Here is a 22,109-nt window from a genome sequence, read left to right as displayed (position 1 = left end):
AAGGGAAGGGAAGGGAAGGGAAGGGAAGGGAAGGGAAGGGACCAAGGCAACTGCAGTCTAATTCTACCACCCCCCTCAACCTTGCCGTGAGGTGATCTGTAGATGTCATTTCTACAATACAAAAAGGCTGAAAAAGGGGCTGTGAGGTCACAGGAGACCTAAAAAAGAGTGGAGGCTTATTGGTGGGGGGAGCCAAAAGGAAGCAGCAGTCCATTGTGAGGGTTAGCAGACACACGGCAGAAGGAGGAAAAATAAAATAAATAAATAAATAATTTTTTTTTTTAAAAAAAAGGAAGGTCTGAAAAAGATGGCAGGGAGGTCCCCGATGGGGAGAGGTTGGCTGGAGGGGACATGGGGCCAACGAGGCACGAAGCCGGCAGGGGCCAGGGGCCACCAGGGCAGGAGGACGGGGGTGCAGCGGGGGCAGGGGGCGCAGGGGGCCGGGGGGGGTCGAGGGGGCCGGGGCAGGGGGCGCCGTGCCGGGGGCGCTGTGCCGGGGGCGCGGTCCGCCCCTCCGTCGGTACCGGCGGCGCCCGGCAGGGGTCGCCCTCGCCCCGCGCTACCGCGGCCCCGCCATGGCGGCGGCCCCTCCCCGCGGCGGCCGGGGCGCGGCGCTGCGGAGGCCCCGCGGAACCTTTGTTCTCCGGAGCCCCCGCGGCCCCCGCGGCCCCCCCCGCCCGGCCTTGCCCAGCGCTGCGGCGGGCGGGAGGAGGGGGCCCCGCCGCGGCCACGGAGGGCGGGAGGCGGCTGCGGGGCCGGGGGCCGGGGCCCGGGGGGGGGCCGCAGCGCTCGGCAGCGCGGTGGCGGCGCCGGTTCCGTGAGCGGTCCCGGCCGTTCGGCAGCGCGGCTCCGGCACCGCGGACGCGCTCGGGCCCCGAGGCCGCGGCGGGCGCTGCCCGTCCCGGGGGTGCGGAGGCGCCGCAGAGGCCGGCGGGCGGCGGGGGGGGGGGGGGGGGGTCCGGGCCCGCCCGCCCGCGGAGCCGCTGCAGCACCCGGCTGGGTTCGTGACAGGGAAACCGGGAGCGGGGGCTGCGCTTGCGGAATTCTGATGAGCCTTAAAGGTTATTTCTCTGCATTTCTAGCGATAATTTCCAATTCTCTGTGTTGGTAGGAAGCCGGTACCTCAGGGCTAATCGCATTTGGGTACTGTCTAGGGCACAGGCTGTATGTTTGGCTGGTGAGGAATATCAACAAACATAAATTATCGGCAGCGTGGTCAGAGTCTACAGGGGAGAAATAACAAACAGGAGAGTCCTGCATGGCTTTGCATTCTACAATGAAAATGATCTCATTATCCTTTCCAGGGACTCAGCCAGCTACTTGAAAAATACTTATTAAAAAAAAAAAAAAAAAAAAACACACAAACAAAAAAACCCCACACACATTGCAGCTCCTGGGAGAGGGTCCCCTCCAGGGCAGGGAAAAATGAAAAATAGAGACTAGGAGGAAACAGCTGCAGTGGCAGAAATAGGTGGGAACCTGGCCTGCTGCGTTTCCAGTACCTGCCAAGAGCCCAAGCCAAATCCTGGAGCAGACAGAAGCGCTCTGTGCCTCCTTCATCCCTCCAGCCCCCGCCTTCCCCTGTGCAGCCGGTGGGGAGGGCTGTATGGGCAGCTGGTGGTGCACAGGGGGCACCCACCCGTCCCAGTCACACGTGGCCAACCGTGGATGTTCCTATTGCCCAAACACCTTGTACTGCTTCTTACCCCTGGCACAAGGCAGCAGGTTCTGCCCGGGAGCTTCGCTGAGAGTGCACAGGCCTCTGCCTCCTCCTCTGTCTTTCCAGCTCCCTGGTGGGGACAGGCCCAGTGTCACAGAAGCAGTGTCACTGCAGTTGGCAGGGGCCTCTTGGTATCTTGTAGTCCAATGCCCCTGCCCAGCTTTGTCAATTTCCTCCTGAACCAGCAGCAATGGCAATGGCAGGTAGGAAAAGATAAGGGGAAAATGGGGTTTAGGAGAGACAGAAAGAGGGAGCTGTGTAAGTAGAAAAGGCTCTGGTGGTTGGGGACCACGGGGAAACTGAAAAAGAGGGGAAGGTGGGTACTGGATTGCAGAAATGGGCAGAAAGAGGATCCTCATGACTTTCTTTTCCTTATGGTTAACCTTCATTCTGGCCAAAAAAAAAGAAATGAGTATTCTAAGATACAGAAAAGATGAAACATCAAAACCAGGAGAAACAAAGTTGAGAACGTACCACAGTTTTATAAACTTTCTTTAGCCCTATTGTCACAGCAATAATCAGAGACAAAAATTCAGTAAGAGTGATGCAAAGGGATTGACGGCCAAGGGAGGAAGTAGTGCATTTACCATCTCGATGTCTTCAAGTCCAGCTGAATGCACTTCTGAAACTGCCTTTGTCAAACAAGTTATTGAATGCAGCAGTAACATGGTGAAATTTTCTTGACTGCTGTTACTGAAGGTCAGACTCCCGATCCCTTCCTGCTCAGTCTGTGAATCCACAGAAAGAAAACACGAGGAAGCACTAAGAGAACCTGCCATTATTTGTGTTCATTGATAGTGACTTGACTTCAGCATTTATCTGCATTCGTTGGTTAGGTGTGCTTGTGCTGAATGGTGAAAGGTTGGTGACAGCCAACCGGCTGAGCTCTTGAGCAATTAAGTCAACCTCTCTTCAGCACTGAATCCTGCAGTCATCAGCTGAAGTGCACAGGCCAGCCTTTGTGCCACGTGGGGCTTTGAGAAGTCTCGTGGCCTGCGTAGCAGTAGCCTTTGTGCTTGGTATGGGGAGTGAAGGTGCTATCTCAGAAGGAATCCTTGCAACAGGAGTGAAAGGCTGACCACATTTAACAGGTGCAGAGTGTTTGTTTAGGGACACTCACTGTCCAAGTGCAGGGCAAATGTGGGCAATTCCTGGCTCTTCTGCTTGACCTGAACTTGAGCTTTGTTTCAGCAAGGAGAAGGCTTCTGTGCTCTTCCCACAATGCTATATGGCCTCTCAGGTGGTGCTGGTACTTGAGAGCAGACACGCCTGGAAAAGGACAGGTCTGCACTGTTGTGAGACTTAACTGATCTTAACTCATCATTTCTTGGTTTTCAGATGTTTAGCAGCTGTCCCTGATCTTGAAGGCACGAGACACAGCCAGGTAATCTTAACCCTGCTAAAGTTCTGGGGCAGCACTTTCTTTATTACAAGGTTTCACTTGCAGCTCCAGGTGCTGTAGCTCTACTCCTTCCTCAAGAATGAGGGCTTGGGGCTACACTAGATAAAAACAGATATAGACGGATAGAGATGGTTCTATGGAAATGTTTGCTCAGTGCCCAGGAGCAATCCAAAGGCAAACTTACTGTTAAGAATTATTATGAAAATAATGGAGAGCAGATCATAGTTATGCCACTGAATAGATCCATAGTGGAAACTGCATTGTGATTACCATATGCAGTTCTGGTCTGCCTCTCAAGAAAAATAAGAGTTGGAAGGGTTTCAGAGAAGAGCAACAAGCAAGATCAAATACAAAGAATATCTTCCATATGAGGAAAAAGTAGAAAGTCTCTTTAGCCTGGAGAAGAGACAGCTGAAGGGAAGTATGACGGAGGATTATAAAATCAAGTTTGGCACACAGAGGTTGACTGCAGTATGAGTTCTTGTTGTCCCTTCCATGTAAGAGCCAGCAGCACCCCATAAATTAGCAGGTAACAACTACAAAACAAACAGCATTTTTGTATGCCCTATGTTGTGTCAAACTGCTTGACAAAGGATCCAAAGGGTCTCCAAAGTTCATATGCATTCAGAAAGAGATTAAATACTGTCCACTTCAAAAAAAAAAAAAAAACAGTTGCAATGATTAAATACAAGACCTCAGTTTTGCTTCTGAAGCCTCCGAGCTGCAGATTGTTGGAAGCTTGCAGAGCAGTACTGCAATAGCTATGCCCTCTTCTTACATTGCCCAAGATAATAGCTCTTGACCACAATCAGAGACAACAGTAGGCTAGACAGACTCAGCTGACTGCAAAGTCATAAGTTGTTCTTATTTCCCTTCAGTGCTCCAGGATCATTTGCAAGGACTGACCCTGACAGTATGACCTGTCTCAGTATGTCTGTTCTCCATTTCATAGAATCATAGAATGGCTTGGGTTGGAAGGGACCTTTAAGATCATGTAACTCCAATCCCCCTGCCATGGACAAGGATGCCGCCCACTAGATAAGGTTGGCCAAGGCCCCATCCAGCTTGGCCTTGAAAAGACAATGGGTCTTAGTCCATTTCTAAGTCCATTTCTAGTCTTTTTCTAAGGACATGTATCCAAAAAGTCCAAAATATTGCAGTGGTGTGCTGGTGACCCTACCTCTGCACTGCCATGTCAGGATACAGCTCAGCCTTCACAGACTAGTCCGCTTTTAAACAAAGCTCACTCCTAGCAGTGGCAGAGCTGGCTGACAGCGGCAGAGCTGGCTTCCATGACAGTGGAAGTTTGTATGTCCCAGCAAACAATTTGCCGTGGCATCAGCCAGCCAATGTCAGCACTAAAACCTGCTCTTTGTTCTCATGGTGAGCCTGATGCTGGGGCCGACAGCACTTGTACCTCTGCCCTCAGCACAAGTGGTAGGTGCAGGCCCTACCTACAATAAGCTGCAGAGAGCAAGATGGAGCAAAGGGGATTCCTGGTCAGTGCGAAACTGCATAGCTGTTTCTGCAGCACACAGAACTGGCCTCTGCCTGATTTCTGTCACATTTCTCATCTTCATATGGAATTTGTCTGGGTAGTTACCATGCCCACAAGGGACCTTCAAATGAATGAAATGAATGACTTTTTCATGCTACAGGATATGATTCCAAATACCCCAGTGCATATGTACTAGCTGGATTCCAAGAATCAATTACCAAATTGCACTGTCTCATTCTAAAGCAAGCTACCAGTAGAGAAACTGAAAACAAGATTTTTGTAGCTATACTGAAATGTCACAGTTGATTTTAAGCCTCTCAGACAGTATAATATTGAATGCAAGTTCCTGCTGAGGGCTATCGACTTCAGTATGTGCCAAGCTGCAGGGAACACCCTGTGCCATGCCTGCATGTGTCAGAGTGCTTTCCTCCACCAGCAGTGTGACTTAGATCAGAGACCAGCTTCCTGGGATTTCCCATCATCAGCCTTTAAGATTGCCATCCAGAAGAAGGGATCTGTGCAGCCACAAGATGAAATGCACTAGGAAACAGCATCATCTTCAAAACATGCAAAGGGATTAGCAGTGTGAAAACAGCAACATGTTACCCTCTGTTCGGGGTGGAGGCATGCTGCCTGCTGGGGCCTTGGGGATGGAGGAGGCTAGCCCTTCAGATGTCACTCTTCCAGGTCAGGTGTGCTTGTAAGTACACACTCTGTCAGAGTAAGTGCACAGTCTTGTACTGTAAATCCTAAACAGACTTTCTCAAAGCACCTGCTGTCATGCTGCCATGGTGCTAGGGAATGTCTTTATGGTGGAATGGAAGGATATACCTTAAATATTTGTAATTAAGAACACTGGTGTTTTGGTACTGTAGTACCACAGCAATCCAGAGATTATTCACAACCCTTGTACATTATAGCAGCAGGCAGTATTCAGTGTTTTGGCAACACTGATGCATGCCATACAATGTCTGAATAAAAAGCATAATTTGTGGTAATGCAAATCATATTGTCCCCAGTCTGCTCTGTACTCTTGTCCCTTCTCATGCCTGCCTTCTTCAACAACTGCTCCAGCGTGTCAGACTTCCATAAAACACCCCAATACATGGAATTGATGGAGCACATCATAGATTTTTTCAAAGCATCCAGATGTGTGCCTCTTTATTTTGTAAAGCCCTTTCCTACAGCTCTCCCAGCTGCCAACACAAGGAATACGAGACAGAATCTAAGATAATTTCCCTTGGCAACATGTAGAAGACTTGATCAGCAGACAATATGGGCAGGCCACCAGAGCAGCTCTTGGAGGTAATCTGCTTGGTACTATTCCTTTTGTTATCTCATGAAGTGCCTTTGTTTTGCCACACACTTCCTATTCTGCTGCACACAGCTCTCTGCAGTGGTCTAGCAGTTGCAAATCCTCCATATTATCATACAGTGATTCCCCTACATCGTTCTTTTTGTGTACCTTCCACTGCAAAAAAAAGAAGAGGCCAATACTAAGCTGCAATGGATGTTCATCCAGCATTTCCTTTTCCCTTCCCTGTTAGATCATCCTGTTTAATGGTAATCAGTCAAAGATCATATTAGAAGCATGACTTTAACAAGGGCAGCTCTGTCCAGGCCTCTTCCACACAGTAACCTAGAACTCAAGTGAGTAGAAGAGGTCTTTGCTCTAGTTTGGAAATCCTCCCGTGTTTCTGGAGTTTGTTAGTACAGTGTCAAAATTATGGACTACAACACTTTCCATTCCTTTATTTCACTCTGAATTAAAGACCATCTACTGAAGACTCACTTCAAAAAACGGCCAGACACTTTCTAATATTGAGCAAAATGTCTGAAGAATAAATTGCTCCTATCAGAAATAAAGCATTTTAGTTCTGCCACAAGCAGGGAGATCTGCACTGTAAGTCTCTCCAAAGGCAACTCCATCTTTCCTGCTTTCCTCTCATTTTCTTTTGATGCACAAAGCCTGCATACTGCAGTGATGTGATTGGATTCAGCTTTGGAGCAGTGTAATTGTAAATATTCATTGGAATCCAAGCTAGTTTTCCCAAGTCTCTCTTAAAGACTGCAGCTATACAAACAGCTGTGGCTCTGCATTAACCTCACAGCCTGGAGGCTGCCTATTTCTCCGTAGCCCCAAGACTGCTCCTTCAGAGGCTACATGGAGAGAAATCAGCCTTGCAAACCATTTTAGTCAATGCTTTATAATTTCCTTTATTTCCTATAATATCTGTGTTGTAGAACTGGCTCTTAGGCCCAGGTACCTGTTGGGGTTCCTCTCCAGTGTCTACACAGATGACAGAATTCACCTTCCCATGTCACTCACAGTTCCCACTGGCTATTTTGGCTGTCTATGTCTAGCCCCTTTAAGCTACCAGCAGAGTTGGGATGTCTATGTCTTCTATGTCTATGTGAGCTGCCCTGTGTTCTGGTATACGGTATATGTGTGCTCATTCCACCATCCTGCTGAGGACCTATGGTCCAAGTGGGTGCTCCTAAGTACTAACATGGCTGCTATTCCATAGACAGGGTGAGGCTGTGTAGGTGGGCAACATCCCACTAAGAATTGTACCCTTGCTAGGTACTGAGAAAAAAGCAGATAAGTCAACTGCTGATATCCAGGCAATTCTACTTCTCCAGCTATTCAGTACCATGACTGCACTCAAACACTGGGTAGGCAAAGGGCAGTAGGCTCCTGTAGCTACCAAGGAACTGAGGTGAGACCTTTCCATCAGTCAGACCCACACCTCCATGTTGCCTGGACCAGCCACTGCACAGCAAAACTAAATAGCATCTAACTGACCTTGCTCTCCAGGTGGTCTCTGACTGATAGCCATGTCCTGCACAACTTATTTGCAAAGCAGCACATGTAGGAAACTGCACACAGCTATTTTACTGAGAATGGAAATTGAATCCAAAAGTTCTGATAGCAAATAGCAAATCTACACTCCCATCTCTGCTTCATCTACTCTTATGTTTACCACCAAGGGTGGAACTGCAGTGCTCAGGCCAAAGCCCAAGGCACAGCAGCACATGTCATACAGATGGTGGTATCAGGGCCTTCATCACCCACTGACATCCTCCAGGCTCTGCTTGCTCTCTTCAGCATATGTTAAAGCACATGTTCTGACTACTGAGTAACTTGTGACCAGATATGTAGGTAGTAAAAGGGGCAACATCCAGCTTTCTTTCCACATGCAGGTTCCTGAGTGCTACTGCGCAAACCAGGCACCCGCCAGTGCAGCTGAAACAGTGCAGATTGCTGGATATATCACTGAAGAGAACAACTTAGAGACTGTCAACTGTGCAGTTCTGGCAGGCAGGCCTGATCTTTACCTGCTTCATTCAGGACTCTGGCACCACTTCTCAGCCAGCTGCACTGAGGCCTCTGCTCACCCTGCAGAGCACATCTTTACCCAGGAGTGTCCCAGACAGTGACAGTGAGCTGTTCTGGAACGTGTGAAGGAGCACCGAGTGATCAGCCCAGCACATTCAGGTGAGTGCTAAGGGTCCTGTATGAGGAATTGGGTGGATCTAATTACTTGTCCTTCCAGAGGGCTGGAAGGAGACCGACTCCGTGCATACAGAATCCCCCAGCTTCTTACTGAGGACAGAGAAGAGAACCCTGTTCCATGAGAAGAGTGTTGAAGGAACATCACTAACAGGGAAGACACATAAAAATGAATTTACAGGGAAACCAGTAGTGCGTGTACTCCTCAGCAAGTCTCCTGTGACAAAGTTTGCAGGAGCATAACAACGAGGTGCCAAGAAAGAGGGAAGAGTATTCCCACAAACCAACACTGATACCCAGCACAGGAACATGGACAGCACAGCTGGAGATGTTACACCATCTGAAGCACAAAGCTGGGGCTGAGTCTTGTGAAGATCAGGTGAAGCACAGTTGGAAATGAGCACTCTTCCAAGACTTGAGCACAGTTACTTTGTTAGAAAGGAGAATCACACTGGTAAATGGTATGTTGTTATCACATGAGTGCTGAACAGTGGGACTCTGAAGAAGGCAGAGTTGAGTTTCAAGGTTTGAGCAAGATTAGTTTTAGGAAATGTGCAAGGCTGGCATGAACCTTGAGAGGCTGATAGCCCATCCTCCTGTTATAAGACGGGAACCTACAAGTGCCCTGTCTTTTGTTTCTGTCCTTTAAGATCTCTCGTGATGCAGAATCCTCTGGCCCCTGGCAGTCTGTTCATGTGCTTTGCTCTCCTCCCCACTAGAAGCTGTTCCTAACCTGAATATTTCTTGGTGCAGGATACACCCATTAATTCTTGTGCATGCCTTCATGGACATGGAGAACAGATGGCTTTGTTCCTCTTTCCAAGAGTTTCTGACATGCAGCTGGTGTGATTTTCCTCAGTAATGCTGGAGAAAAAAAAAATCATCCAGATCAGAAACAACAAAAGAAAAGCCGTCTGGTGGAACTCACTGCTGCACAAAGAGACAGCAGCTATGAGTGCCCTGTGAGAAAACAGATAAAGTAATGAGGCCTTTCTACAGATAACAGCTCCCAGAGTCAAAACAGCTTTGCAGAGAGCAATGCCCTGTCCTGAGCATGAGCCAATCTCTAAATCAGCCTCTGGAGCAAGCTGCTTCAAGCCACCTGCTGTAAATTTCCTGCACCTTTCTCTAAGGCTGCTAATGTTGGCTCTGTTAAAGATGTCTTTGTCTAGGACACATCAGCCTAGACAAACACTGCAGCAGATCTCCTCTACTCTTCACACATGCCCGCGATGCTTTGGCAGGGAGGAACTTGGACCATACCATGAGCTCTAGGTCTGACACGTGACAGGTCTTACAGAGCAATACATGATGCTCCTGTTGCACCAAATCACTCCAGTACACGTGATGGACCAAAGCAGATGCTTCAGCTGCATACGTAAAGACTGGGCTCAGACCAGTCAGGCCTTTGGCTGCTGAGATTTCCCTGGCTGCCATGAGTCTGGATGTTCTCCTAGATGTCTTACCAGCAGGTCAGTGTCTTGTAGCTCAGCCTAGAGATAATACATCACTACATCTCTCTTTCGTGGTTAATATTGAAGGACAGGTGCTATGTCTTGCAGCCTCATCTGTTCCTCCTGCTTGTGCCTTTCTGACTCCTGAGAGAGGCTCCTCAAGATGGAGGTCAGCTTCTCAATTTGCTGAAAGATCAGCTCATGACAGAAAACAAGCAGCAGCTCTGCCCAGCAGTCTGTCTGCACATAGTGATGCCAAGCTGTGCTGTGACTGACCCTCAGGGTTGTATGAGATAGTCACGCAGATCAGCTACACTGCAATGTCATACCCCCAAACCTGACCCAAGATGCTGAATGTAGGCCAGATCAACTGACCTGTGGGTGCTAGAAACTAAAGCGCCTTCTCTCACCATTATGCCAGCCTCTGTCCAGGCACTCTCTTCCATCTGCAGCATAAAGCCATGACTCCTTTTGTGGCTTTCAGGGAGGGAATGTGCCAGTGAACTCTCCAGCCTTTGCAACTCTGCAGAACCTGACACCCAGCCTGGAGCACCAGCAGGGCTTCTGGCATGGCTGCACCAGCCTTCCTAGCATGCGCTGGGAGCACAGTCCTTCACCGGCAGCTCCATTTTCCAAAGCAGCAAGCATGGTGTTCTTTGGGGCTCCTGCTACAATGATTTATCCAGGTCATTGTGAGGACAGCTGGCTAACTGAGGTTAACAGCTTTCTCAGTTTCATTTCAAAAAGACATTAGCATGGGGGCTATATTAAACAATGATGTGCCAAATCCTGATTCATTCACCAGGAGAGCTCATGATCAGGTGGGGGACTTGGCTGACAGGCAGGGCTGTGCTGCTAGCCTTTCTTTAAAGGGCAGGACCATAACTCATGCTCCCAGTGCTAAATTACACCTGACACTCCAGGCTGCGGACTCCTGATATGTGCAGCCTGCTACAGGCATCCTGGGACTGCCAGCCCTGGGAGCACAAAGCCCCCAAATCAGCAGATTTATCAGCAACTATGACTGGCTCAAAACCTCACCTCAGCAGCACATGCAGAAGGACAGGCCTGGCTTACAGGCTGCTGGCCTTTCCCAGGTTCCTGTTTCCCCTACGTGGCCCTGTTCTGGAGAGACATCTTCTCTCTGTGCTGTCCCATGGCCACCTGCTCCTGTCCCCAAGGCCACTGCCTCTAGAGGCTCTTGAACTTCCAGTTCTGGTCTCCAGTCCCTTGAGTTGCCTGCCTCCTGCTCACTTATTTTACTGTTAGCTTGTGCCAGCAGCCCCAGGCCTGTTCCTGCTCTTCACACTCTGTAAAGTGTATTGTACTCTGCCAGCTGGAAGAGCAACCAGCTCCTGAGGTCAGCCACTTAGCTCCACCTTAGAGTGCTAACATGCCAGCTGCTGAGGTTCCCTGTTAACATGCAGTGACTTTCCTGAGTATGTGTAGGTCCTGTCTCCCCTCCTTACTGTCTGACCAGTAATAATCAGCCTGGACAGTGAGAGGGGGCCAGTTAGGCCACTGTCTGGAGCAGCTACCTCTGCTCTAAGTCCAGTTTGATCTGCAGGGTCCCAGGATGGTAAGAATGATGGTGGCAATGGGTTCACAATGCCAACTTATTCCAGTCTACATTGCTCTTCACAGAAAAAAGAAAAGAGAGCATTCTTGACTTAATGTGCTTAAGAGCTGAAATAGAGTAGATGTAAGGACTGTAGCAGTAAGGACAACACAGAACAGTGCATGCCATTGTCTTGTTTTTCTGTAGCTTTCTACCTATCTGTTTCAGGTACTGTTCACCCTAGTATATGAATCAGAATGGAAATCAAGAGAACATTTTGCAGTCTAACAAGTATGGTGCTTGCAGTTTTAGTTCCTCTGTACACTGTGATGGTCAGATGCACTTTATTCTTCCTTTTCCTCTCTGGCAGTATATACTGAGTCAGATTGAAGGGACTGTGCAGTTTCAAAAGCATGTAGGAAATGACATGAAATAATTTTCACTCACCTTTTCCCTTTCTTTCCCTCTTCTACTGTTTGGATTTAGATCTATTTAATGTGTTGTTCACTCCACCTCTGCAGCGTGCTGCAGCTATATCCATGCTGCAGCCTCCTGGATCTGGGGATGGCAGTGATCTTCCACAGGCTCCTTCTCTTCAGGACAAAATCCCACAAGCTCTCTTCCCCTTCTCTCACCTTTGGGCTGGTTCACTGTGCTGTTCTTTTCCAGGCTCCACTGGGAAGTATTCCAGTGGGAAGTACTGCACTGGAAGAGATGGGAGCAAGGTGATTAAAGACCACAGTGGAAAAGCAGCAAGAGGAAAGGATCATGAAATATTCTGCAGCCTTGGACTGATGTGCAGCCACACAAAGTCAAATGCATAAGGAAAAAACACCAACAGATTTAAATTGCTGTTGCAGAGGACAAAAGCATTCCCAGAGAGTGCTTAATGGTCTGTGTATGACCAACAGGGCTAGTGCCATCTTGCTGTCTTCCCTCCCACAAACTCTCAGGGATGTTATCAACCTCACATGAATGATGCCATTGCACCAGAGATGTGTCTGTCATCTGGCACAAGAGCAGAGGAGGAAGTGCTGGAGTGTGTGGGGGAAATACTGAGGAGTGAGATCTGAGAAACTGTGGGGAAAGGAAAGTGATTCATACACAAGCAACCAGAGGAGTTCCTCACTGAGCTTCCTTGGACCACCAGGGCTATGGAGGTAGAAAAGTGCTCCTGGAATGGGACAGTAGCTCTTGGCACAAGTTGTGGGGGACATGGAGACAAGGGAAAAAGTTTGGCACCACTGAAGAAGATGGGAGAAGAGATCAGCAAGGTGTAAGCTGGCATGATAAGAAGGGCTGTTTTGTTTTCAGTCAAACTCTGGTGCTCCCTGAATCTACACAAATAACAGAACTGAAAGCAACAGAAGAAATTAAAGATATGGTGAAGGGTGACAAGAGGTGAATTAATGTTGGGATGGTTTCCCTACTAACAACAACAAAAAGTACTGGGGCCCTTCTGTCTGGGATAAGGATGACGGAAAGAAAACATGAGAGGTCTGTAAAATTGCAAGTGTCACAGAGAAAGTGACTAAGGAATGATTGGTCATGGTCTCTTCCAAAAAAACAACAGAAAATGTCAGGTGACAGGTTCATAAGAAACAAAAAGAAGTGGTTCTGCATCTTGTGCATGGTTAAACAGTGGAGCTTGCTGCTATGAGACATTGCAGAAGCCAGATAAAATCAGAGTTACAAAAATAATTTGATAAATTATGGATGAAAATTCCTCAGTGGCTGTTAAACACAAAGACTCCAGCTTGGGCTTAGGAACCCCTTAACCAGAGAGGTGGGAGAGCATCTTGGGGCAATATCAACCCTTCCCCTTTTTTGTCTCTTTCTGAGGCATGTGTATAAAGTGCTGTCAGACACAGAGCTAGGTGGAGCACTGTTCTGACCCCAAACAGGGTTAGAATTTTATGTAACAGGACTTAATGTACTGTAATTGGGAATTTCGTAGGATAAAGTTTAGAGCTGGTGTGTTGTATCTGTCACTTTCGCACCCAAACCAAGCAGCTAGACTTGTCTGAACTCAGCATCTTCAAATCGAAGGGATGGGGGGGGTAGGATGGGGTGCAGTGGGATGAGAAGGGAGTAAGACAGAGTAACTATAAGGAGCAACAGAAGTGTGATTCCTGCCCTATCATGCTCTCCCCACACAAATCAATACACGGTCACCCATGCACATATGCAGAACAAAATGCAGGCACACACTGATGCACTCACGGATTCATTTGTCCTCCGCCATTCATGTACACAAGCAGAGAAAAGCAAGCAAACTGCCAGCAACCAGCCTTCTCTAGTGGGCAATCTGAAACCAGGCTTGCAACATGCAATTCTGCCCACATGCTGTGCTGTCTCTTCACACACACATATACACTTGGAGAACAAAGGATGACTTGGCAGTACAAGGAACAGTATCTAGTTCTGTTCCTTCAAATGCTACGAACATATCTCATTATCACCAAATTAAGGAAAGCAAAATGTTTCCACTTTAAACAACAAGGGGAAAAAACCCACCCAGATTCTAAAATGCTGCCCTCATTCTGGACAGACCAGCTGTGCTGAGTTCATTCCTGCTATCCAGCATGCTGGGATCTGATAGTATCAGGACTACCTGGCAGCAGATTTAGTCTTCCAGAACACTGGGAATATTTCACTACCAAGTTTAAAAATAGACATAATTTTTCTGGATTATGAGGTGCTGAAAGAGATTAGAAGCAGGTACCATGGATGACAGATGCAGGTTAAGCAAGTAATCCTACAGTGTGCAGCAGCAGTAGCTGCACAGATTTTCAGGATCTGCTCTCTTCACATCCAAGAACGTGTTTGCCTTGTAGATCTGAATCACAGCTTGTTGTCAAAATCCATTCATGACTATACGTGCCCGAGTGGACAGCAGGCAGATAAACCCGTGGCTGAGGAGACATGCGAATGGCGCACACCCCCAAGCCAGATTCATGTGCAGAAGGAATACGCTGTCTGAGCTGTTTGACTCCTGGCAGCTTCTGAAATGCAGGGACTGGAGGAGAGAGCTCTATCAGAGCAGGGGACCAAACAGACATGGCACAGTGAGGACTGGCACAAACACTGCCCAGCAGGCCCTCTGTCAGGTCCACAGAGCAATGAGGGCACTCCCATTGCAAATGTCTGCATGTCCTGGAGCAAATTTAGGGTTTCATCCATGTCATCATAGCTGAACAGCTCTGAACAAGCCTTTTCTCCTGGCTGACTACATGTCGCTGTTACCACCAGCCAGGACAGCACTGTCCTGGGAGGCATGATCTCCCCCTCCTCTTCTTTACCAGCCGCCCTCTTTCCTTCTCTCTGAGGAGATCAGCAATAGGATCAACATCCAGGACTTCTGCACATAACAGCAGTCACACCCTCAAATCAAGTGCAGTCCAAGCACCTATTTACAGCCAGCAGAGCTGCAGCCAGTCTCCCCGGTTCCCCAGACTTTCCCCTCCTCTCTGTGAGTTGACAGACTCCACTTTTGCATCATTAGCCCTTCCTTATGCTGTCATTTAAATGAAAACAGCGCATTACCACCATCGTTGTGAATGCATTAAATAAAGTTCCCAGCCTGGCCCACCAAGCTAGACTGTGCTGGCATCTTCCCCTACCTGCTTCTGAGCTTCCTCTTGCAGCTGGTGGCTGGCCTCTAGGTCCTGGCTGAGCTGCTGGATCCGGCTGCATTTCTGCTCCAGTTCTGCCTGCCTCTCCCTCTGCTTGGTCTGCAGTTGATAGATCCTCTGCTCTTGAGCATCCAGCTATTGACCCGCCCAGGGAAAGAAAGAAAAAATGGAAAAAAAAATCAATTAATACTAAACGGCTTAACAAAACCCTGAACAGCACAGGCCTGATGCTGCTGGGGGTGGGGATTGTCGGGAGGAGACACCCCCCGTGCACAATAGCTGCAAAAACCTGATGTTCTGGGGACAGGAAGCCAATATGGTAGGTGTGATCTGATGCCCGCTGCAGCAGCAGTGGTGTCCCTGGGTTGGGGAAGGCTGGGAGACAGCTGCATGGGGTGCTTCAGCTCACAGAGGGGGTGTCAGACAGGCTGGGCCAGGGGGGCAAAGGGCAGCCAAGCAAAGCCAGTTCTTGTAACTGCTGGCTGAATAACCAGCTCCTGATGCGGCTGCATGCTGCAGCTCTGCCGTGTGCTGAGGACCCCACCAGGTGCTTCCTGGGTGAGGTGAAGGGGAAGGGAGCGTGGTGCCTGCAGCTAGGGTAGGGAACAGCAGCAGGCTCTGAGGGCTTGGCATTTTCACTTCTTGGCATCCCAGCTACACACAGTTTACACAGGGAGGGAGCAGGAAAGGATCATGAATGTCAACCAAAGAGCAATTAGCGTGACAAGACTCAAGTATTGATCTGCTAGAACTGATGGGGCTGCTGCAACCCTGCGGTGGAGCGGTTCCCCCGCCACTGGCCCTGGTGCCTCTGCCATGGACATCTCCGAGATGCTGTTCACCCACTCCAGGCACAGCCAGAGTGTGCAGATGCATGGGTTGATAGCATGGGCTCTGCATGGCTCCTGCCCCACTTGTGATGGGGAAGCAAGAGAAAACACTGGCCACATAGCCCCAGAATTGGTCTGCTTGGTGTTTTAAATTCAGCACTAAGAAGCAGCGCTGCTGGCAGGGGCTGCACCATGCCTGGCCATAACAAAGGGTTCTATGTACAGTAAAATGACCATTGCAGGTGAAAAGAACATACTGCTTTCACTGGTCATGGATGACCGGGAGCAGCCTTGCTTTACGGGGAAATGGACACTCCATAGTTACCCGACCACACTAACGAGATAATGTGCAGGGCACAACCACCACAGACATCTTGCATCAGACATCAGACTGGACTGAGAGCAGTGCCTGTGCCACCATGCAGCAGTGCAGGGACAAGGCTGAACACACACAGAACAGATTTCCAGCAGAGATCTAGCGTATCCTTCCTCCCCTATCAACAGGTCCCATATAAGCTATATATGAGTAAAACCATGCAAGTCTCTTCCTAGGGCCAGGAAGAAGAGAGGACCCGAGAGCCCCACAGGCTCTGTATTGGCCAAGTCTCTGTGTCCTTGCCTCTTGCCCAGACCTGTTGCCCCTGCCCCGTCCCTTGGCTCACCACTGAAAGCAACCCAAGGCTTCTGCTGTTGAGCGCAGACACAGCTCACTGGTTTTGAAACCCAGGACAGAAAGTGCAAAACAATGGGCGAGGAGGAGCATCCGAAGCTAGCATCATGGCTAGCCTGGCCAGCCCTGCAGGACTGGTGTTGCACTGAGCAGGCATCACCTCGGTTGTCATCACCACGACTTTGATGCATGTGACCACAAACCCTGCCATGGCATTACCACCTCTGCTCCCTGCAGCGTGCCTGCCCTCGGCTGCTTTGTGCATGGGGTGTGCGGGGAGCTCTCCTAAAGAAACATCTTCTGGAAACTTCCCTGTTAAGGGGCACGTGTCTGTCTGTTCTGTGGCCAGACTGCTGCCCCCAGCCCCCTCCAGGCCCACCTGCCTGCCTGCACCCTGTGGAGCAACTGAGCACGGTGGTGCCCTGCCAGCACCATGGACGTCCTGCAACATATGCAGCCAGTCAGGGGCCTAATTAATGTTCACTAACTGTCTTACTAAACCTAGAGAGAATTTCGATATTAATTAAATGCTAACTGATTAGTAAAACATATTTACTGAAGACTGTCACCCAGCTGTCAACATTCAATATATACATTAATAATCAATTTGCATGTAATTAACATAAAATGACTTTAATGTCTACATTAAAGTTGTATTGAAGACATTGTTATCAGCACAGTAGCCTGCATTCCTCCAAGCCATGTTCTGGATGCATGTAAACCATTCAAACCCATATTGAAAAAGGTTATAGCTGTCCAGTGTGATGCACACCGGAAAAAAAAGGAAAACATTTAAATTTGGAGTGGATGTAAGTGTGAGCTCATGTGCTTACATGCCTGTATGCTGCTATAGTAAGGAACATCTTTGTGTTGCAGCCTGGTGGCTGGTGGCAAGGCCAGGGGCCTCCCCTCTGCACCGATGGGACAGGCGGTGGTGTGAGCAGGGCAGCTCGTGGAGCAGGATCCGTCCCTTGGCAGGTAGACAGGCACCCACCGGCAGGCAGCTTCAGACGGCTCGGGGTCACAAAGCTGTGTCTGCACGGCTGGTCTGTGATGGGCTGGAGACGGAGAGGAACTGACGCCTCCTCAGCATGCAGGACAAACGCACCTGCCAGATGCAAGGCAGGCGAGTGGGTTTGGGAGGCAGAATAACTCTAGAATGCTCAGTGCTATGTGGCTCCCTACCTGCTTCTCAGCAATAGAAAAGCCTGCACAAGGGATGTCATATGGCTTCATAAAGCAGCGTCTGCCTTTGGGTCTGAGTTAGCCAAGAGGATGCATCCTGCTCAAAGCCGTGCTGCCTGTCTGTGTTCACCTCCTTCACCTGTGTGCCGCTCGGAGACGAACCCACCTTTCCTTCATCCTCATGAAGCGATTCACTTGCAGCAGGAAAGAAGGTGGCATGTTTAGGGTGAACATCCCCCACCCCCACCCCTCTTCCTCTCATTTAAGTGGAATCAATTGTGCCATTTCTGCTTTGCTTTTCAAAAGCAATTACTTTCATGTCATTTCTACAGACATTCACGGAGAGCGAGAGAGTGAGGGCTTGATTATCCCCCCTCCCATCCCCATCCTGTGGCTTCCGCAGTGGCGGTGAAGTATTAAATTAAATGAGGTGTCTATGGAGCGGCGATGGTTTCAGGTCAGAGGCGCTATGGAAAGCTGTATGCTGCACTGCTCCTGTATATGTAAATGGATATATTAAAACCACTGATGTCAACTTGCAGCACTCATCTCCTCTGCTCTCGGGTGATCAAAGCTGATTGCAGAGGCAATTACTGCAAAGGAAAAGAAAATCACGGCCTCCTGCTCATCCCTGAGCTACCGGAGTTTAATTGCTTAGTGTAGCTGAAGCTGCCTCTCCATCTCCCTGGTGTGCACACGCACACATGTGGGAGCAGTGCATGCCATGAAACACAGACAGGAATGGACATTTTTGGGGATGGGCAATGAGAAGCACCCCAAGCAGGGGAAGACCACAACATGAAAAATAATGATGCTTAAAAATGAATTAAACCACTACAGCAGGCAGGGCTGTATCTTAGCAAGCCGCTAGATCGATAACACTGGGAGAAAATCAGGGCAGCATAATACATGCCCATAAGCCAGCCTTTCTTTCTCTGCTCTTTGGTCCTAGATTCACAGTAAGACTTCTTCAGCCTTTTACAGGCAGTAGGTAATCAGGCTCCCAAATCCTTGCGACAGATCAAAATCAAGACCCCTGTCTTACAGCTGGAATGACCTGAAAGAAAGGTATCAGTGCCTGCCCTGAGAAGTCCCAACTCTTCACCTATCCTTGCCTTTTACAAGCACTTCCACGTGAGTACCAGCAAAGGCAGAGGACACTTTAAGCATGGTGCTCAACCAAGCCACAGCCAGCAGGATCCCAGGAGCCACCCTGAGCTGTTCAGCCTCGCCGTGCGCGGCTGTGGCTAACTCGGTGCTAGCTGGATGTCAGCTGCAGAAGACCGACCTCATGTGCTCCTCATCTAAACACCTTCTGTCAGGGCAGTGTGGAGAGCTGGGTCAGCCAGGTTTCTGCCTCCCTGTTGCTGCAAACCAGCATCCATTTGTATGCCCGTGTCTGAGCGAGTGACTGTGGGACCTGAGCAGTGTGAACAGGCCCTGCCTTGCCCTGCTATCTCCATTATTGATAGAAAAGCTGGTGTGGACCAGTTTCTGATATTGTACTGTTTTCTAGCAGGACTCTCACCCAGCCCAGATACTCCCCTGGTAAACACCCATGCGCCCCCATTAGCTGTCTCACGCAGACGAGGCCTGCAATGGGCGAGGTAAAGGGGCTTGAGACATGCAAGGGGCTAGCAAAGGATTGAGTCACGCAGCCCTTCGGGCAGCAGGCAGCCCATGCACACATGAGGTCACTCAGGACTGTGAACATATACAAATCTTGTCCACATGCAATGTCCACACCAGGGAAGAGGTGATGGTTTGGGCATGTTAGTAAGCACATGCTAGTAAACACATGTTAAAACTCTGCCTTGTGCCTGAATAGGTGCTGACAGCTGTGCTGCTGCTGGGTAAGCATTTATAAAAGTGCTGTGCTGGCCTGGCCATATGGAGGTTTTCTGTACAGCAATATTGGATTAAATCACTACAGCACCTGATGAAACAGTAAGGCAGCACCTGAAGAGAAGTCTCACTCCCCACTCAGCCAACATGACGCTTGTTGGAGGATGAGGAAAGCCAGTGGCATTGGGGAGCCTGGCTTGCTCCTGCGGAGCCTGGCATGCTGTTTGGAGGGAGCAAGCCACTTGAGCAGCAGAGAAAGCAACTGTCTTTTTTTTTTTTTTTTTTTTTTTCAGGAGGAGAAGAGACCTTGTTGGGAGGAGCACAAACTGAGATGGAGCCTGGGCAGTCCTGCTCAGACTGGGCTCCTGCTGCGGACCAGCCCTTTCTTCCCAAGCCCTCCTCCCAGTGGCTGGGCAGTGGGCACAGTGCTAGCAGCTGGTGCAGGTGCTGTGTCTCCCAGTGGGACCTCAGGCTGCCACCCTGAGAGGCATGGGCACAGCTCCCCTGGCTGGAAGGCACCCAGGACATCTGCAGAGAGATGTCAAAAAGATGACAAAAGTATAACTGCTAAATTAGTTTGTTGTCTGAATTATTAACCCCTGAGGGTTTCACTTTTGCACTTTACTCCTGCAGCACTGGAAGGTGAAGTAGATTTAAAAAAAAAAAACAAAACACAAATAAAGCCTGGGACTCTGCTCTTCCTCCTTGATTCTATGGCTGGAGCTTCAAAAAAGCCCCAGGAAAATCATGAAACCCAGAAGTAAATCTTGTGATCTGCTCACACTGCAGGAATACTGGGAGCCTTCAGCAGTGCCTGCCCAGGGCCCTCCCTGCCCGCCAGGTGGGCTCTGTCACATGTCCTCTTCTCTTCCTTGTGAATCTGTATTTTCAGCCCAAGGATGCAATCCTTCTTCTTTGCCTTCTTTTTTTTTTTTTTTTTTTTTTTTTTTATGAGCTGCCTGTCTCTTTTTGTTTAGCTGAGAGTGCTCAGAGCCCTTCCCCCACCTCTTTTTCCACTGCTGCTGCTGGTTTTATTCAATTCAACACTTGAGGGAACTGCAGATGAAATGTCTCTGAATCTAAATTGCCAGCAATAGATCTAACAGCCTTCTTTGCTCTCCCCCACCCAAACTCTCCTCAGACAGAATGCTTGAGCACATTGTCTCTGCCTTACTTGGCTTCGGCTGCAAAATACCAGCACCATCAGAGAAACCGAGGATCAGGAGCTTGCCACTCACAAGGTCTCTTGCCAAAGTAAATAACAGCATGCACGAAGGAGAGCACAGCACCTGCCGTAACAGGAAGGATGCAAAGACTGGTGAGGCAGAGGTGAACTGCTTCCAGAAAAGCAGCTTGAGCCCAAGAAATCCCTGCAAGCACTTGTAATATTCTGCTCATGGCTATGTATGCGGGGCACTGCTGACAATGACAGTATATGCATTTTGCAGAGCACAGGCACTTGCTATGGCCTCCTGGGTCTCCTGCAAGCAGACAACTTATACTCTAAGCAGGCTGATGCAGCCAGTCTCAATGGCACACATGGACATCCAAACTAAAACCATGCCCACTCCCATGTCTGGAGGGGTAGCAGGCAGCAGGCTCTCACAGCACGCATTTCTTTACAAGGCACCACCCAGACCTTGGGGGTGCAAATCCCAATCCTACCTCTGCAAGCACAGCGAAGGGAGTGCTGCTGCAACTGTGGGTGCTGAGCCAGCAGCCGAAGGGAGAGGCCATCCAGTTAGCAGATAATGGCTCTGGCAGCTGCCTGATGAGATGCGAACACGTTTTTCTTTTGGGTGGGAAATGGAGGGGAACCATCTCACTTTCGGCAGGGCCTATGTACCTAAGCATTCACATGCTTAGTATGGGGCACACGATGCCATGCAGCCAAAAGGCATATGAAAGGACAGGAAATGCACACTTTTTGTTAGAAAGGAATATAGTGCAGTTCTTGCAACAAGCAGAGTACGCCTGTCCCAGCTGCACCCCACTGCCAAGCTCCCAGGGCTGCTCCCACAGCGCAGTGCTCAAGCTGGCTGTGTCTGGTGACTTGGCACCTAGGGCCTTGGGATTGAACCTGCAGTGCAGGGGTACTTGGGGGCTTGTATCCACCAGGGATGGATGTTTCTTCTCCAGTGCCTCAAGGAGGAGCCACACCTGTGAGCCTGTGAGCTCAGGAAAGCTGCCCCACCTCTGCTGCTGCTTTCATCACATTCATCCTTTCATGAGGGGGTAGGGTGGCACTCAGGGCACAGCCAGAGCCTGAGGCAGGTGAGCATATCCTGAGAGTGGGGCACAGGACAGAGAAGCTCTTTCCCTGTGAATTCCTGCAGCCTCTGGACATATCGCCAACAGCACTGGCATCAGCTGTAGTTTCTGAGAGAGGAAATGTTATGTGATGGTGCCCTTGCCCCACCACTGCCCACCTCCCCAGGCTTCACCCACAACCTCTGCAGTAATGTGTGGCACATGGGGTGGTGGAAATGGCATCAAGTTCTTTGTTAAGGGAGATCTGTGGGCCCCTTCTGTTTCCATCTGAATGGCCTTTCATTTTGTCCAGTTCAATGTTTGCTGATTGTTCATGCTGTCTGGAGAAGCTTTGATTAAACCTCTTAATTTTCGGCTAAGCTTTTTCTTTCCACAGGGCAAGCCCTTGACCTAAGAGCATAGAAAAGTGGTCAAAAGGAAAAATAACAAGGCAAAGAGGAAGGAGGAGTAAAAGCTGGGAGATGCAGAGGAATTAAAAGCTTGAAGGAGTCATGACACTCAGGCAGAGACTCCTGCGGTGGTTCTGC

At 49.4% G+C, this 22,109-nt stretch overlaps 1 long non-coding RNA gene across 1 annotated transcript in view; it reads right to left on the bottom strand.

The window, feature by feature from the left end:
- Positions 1 to 2,182: 2,182 nt before the first annotated feature.
- LOC116493889 overlaps positions 2,183 to 22,109 on the bottom strand; it is a 35,749-nt gene continuing 15,822 nt past the window's right edge. Inside the window, exons 2-4 of the long non-coding RNA XR_004253812.1 lie at positions 14,770 to 14,916; positions 11,594 to 11,851; positions 2,183 to 8,998 (exon numbers count right to left, since the gene is read on the bottom strand). This is a non-coding gene — a long non-coding RNA (uncharacterized LOC116493889). The remainder of the gene's footprint in view (positions 8,999 to 11,593; positions 11,852 to 14,769; positions 14,917 to 22,109) is intronic.

This window comes from Aythya fuligula, chromosome 12 (assembly GCF_009819795.1).
Source record: "Aythya fuligula isolate bAytFul2 chromosome 12, bAytFul2.pri, whole genome shotgun sequence".
In the NCBI taxonomy this organism is placed as follows: Eukaryota; Metazoa; Chordata; class Aves; order Anseriformes; family Anatidae; genus Aythya; species Aythya fuligula.
The sequence above is the reverse complement of the archived record's forward strand: the minus strand, read 5'-3'. Positions and strand labels throughout refer to the sequence as shown.